Source organism: Borostomias antarcticus, assembly GCF_949987555.1.
Source record: "Borostomias antarcticus genome assembly, chromosome: 31".
Lineage (NCBI taxonomy): Eukaryota > Metazoa > Chordata > Actinopteri > Stomiiformes > Stomiidae > Borostomias > Borostomias antarcticus.
Genome location: NC_140264.1, coordinates 4,788,128 through 4,790,627, shown reverse-complemented (window position 1 = coordinate 4,790,627; position 2,500 = coordinate 4,788,128). Strand labels below are relative to the sequence as shown.

The 2,500-nt window shown below is 43.1% G+C and overlaps 1 pseudogene across 1 annotated transcript in view; it reads left to right on the top strand.

Annotated features, from left to right (window-relative positions):
* Positions 1-1,316: 1,316 nt before the first annotated feature.
* The window catches only part of LOC311327219 (sterile alpha motif domain-containing protein 13-like), a 4,241-nt pseudogene continuing 3,057 nt past the window's right edge, over positions 1,317-2,500 (top strand). The window contains exon 1 of the transcript in view: positions 1,317-1,337. The product of the transcript in view is annotated as a sterile alpha motif domain-containing protein 13-like (transcript). The remainder of the gene's footprint in view (positions 1,338-2,500) is intronic.

The window sequence follows — 2,500 nt, the reverse complement described above, 5'->3', positions numbered from 1 at the left end:
ATGACTTAGCATGACATAGTACTGCATATTGATGACTTAGCATGACATAGTACTGCATATTGATGACTTAGCATGACATAGTACTGCATATTGATGACTTAGCATGACATAGTACTGCATATTGATGACTTAGCATGACATAGTACTGCATATTGATGACTTAGCAGGACGTAGTACTGCATATTGATGACTTAGCAGGACGTAGTACTGCATATTGATGACTTAGCATGACGTAGTACTGCATATTGATGGCTTAGCATGACGTAGTACTGCATATTGATGACTTAGCATGACATAGTACTGCATATTGATGACTTAGCATGACATAGTACTGCATATTGATGGCTTAGCATGACACAGTACTGCATATTGATGACTTAGCATGACAGTACTGCATATTGATGACTTAGCAGGACGTAGTACTGCATATTGATGACTTAGCATGACGTAGTACTGGATACTGATGACTTAGCATGACGTAGTACTGCATATTGCTGACTTAGCATGACATAGTACTGCATATTGATGACTTAGCATGACATAGTAATGCATATTGATGACTTGGCATGACATAGTACTGCATATTGATGACTTAGCATGACGTAGTACTGCATATTGATGACTTAGCATGACAGTACTGCATATTGATGACTTAGCATGACATAGTACTGCATATTGATGACTTAGCATGACGTAGTACTGCATATTGATGACTTAGCATGACATAGTACTGCATATTGATGACTTAGCATGACATAGTACTGCATATTGATGACTTAGCATGACGTAGTACTGCATATTGATGACTTAGCATGACACAGTACTGCATATTGATGACTTAGCATGACAGTACTGCATATTGATGGCTTAGCATGACGTAGTACTGCATATTGATGACTTAGCAGGACGTAGTACTGCATATTGATGACTTAGCATGACGTAGTACTGGATACTGATGACTTAGCATGACGTAGTACTGCATATTGCTGACTTAGCATGACATAGTACTGCATATCGATGACTTGGCATGACGTAGTACTGCATATTGCTGACTTAGCATGACATAGTACTGGATACTGGTGACTTAGCAGGACGTAGTACTGGATACTGATGACTTAGCATGACGTAGTACTGCATATTGCTGACTTAGCATGACATAGTACTGCATATCGATGACTTGGCATGACGTAGTACTGCATATTGATGACTTAGCATGACGTAGTACTGGATACTGGTGACTTAGCATGACGTAGTAGTTATAGTACATACTGGTGGTAACTTAGCATGACATAGTAGCTACATACAGGTGTCTTAGAATGACACAGTACTACATTCAGGTGACTTAGAATGACACAGTACTACATACAGGTGACTTAGAATGACACAGTACTACATACAGGTGACTTAGAATGACACAGTACTACATACAGGTGTCTTAGAATGACACAGTACTACATTCAGGTGACTTAGAATGTCACAGTACTACATTCAGGTGACTTAGCGTGACATAGTGGTGACTTAGCAGGACATACATCCTGGTAACTTAGCACCACTATTTCATGAATTCCTCACCAGTTTCTGTCAGCTCTGAACTATAGCGCTGCTGTCCTCTGCTGGTGGGAAGTGGTATAGCACCTCGAGGTCAATTTACACCACATTTAAGTCACTCTCCCTCTTCTCTCTCTCTTCTCTCTCCCTCTCTTCTCTCTCTCTCTTCTCTCTCTCTTCTCTCTCCCTCTCTTCTCTCTCTCTTCTCTCTCCCTCTCTTCTCTCCCTCTCTTCTCTCTCTTCTCTCCCTCTCTTCTCTCTCCCTCTCTTCTCTCTCTCTCTTCTCTCTCCCTCTCTTCTCTCTCTCTTCTCTCTCTCTCCCTCTTCTCTCCCTCTCTTCTCTCTCTCTTCTCTCTCCCTCTCTTCTCTCTCTCTCTTCTCTCTCTCTTCTCTCTCCCTCTCTTCTCTCTCTCTTCTCTCTCCCTCTCTTCTCTCCTCTCTTCTCTCTCTCTGTTCTCTCTTCTCTCTCCCTCTCTTCTCTCTCTCTTCTCTCTCCCTCTCTTCTCTCCCTCTCTTCTCTCTCTCTTCTCTCTCCCTCTCTTCTCTCTCTCTCTTCTCTCTCTCTTCTCTCTCCCTCTTTTCTCTCCCTCTCTTCTCTCTCTCTGTTCTCTCTCTTCTCTCTCTCTTCTCTCTCTCTCCATCTCTCTCCCTCTCTTCTCTCTCCTCTCTTCTCTCCCTCTCTTCTCTCTCTCTCCGTCTCTCTCCCTGTATTTTCTCTCTCTCTCTTCTCTCTCTCTCTTCTCTCTCTCTCTGTCTCTGTCCCTCTCTTCTCTCCCTCTCTCTCTCTCTCTGTTCTCTCTCTCTCTCTTCTCCCCCTCTCTTCTCTCTCTGTCTCTCTCCCTGTATTCTCTCTCTGTCTCTGTCTCTCTGTGTATTCTCTCTCTCTTCTCTCTCTCTCCCTCTCTTCTCTCTCTCTTCTCTCTCTCTCCCTCCTTCTCTCTCTCTTCTCTCT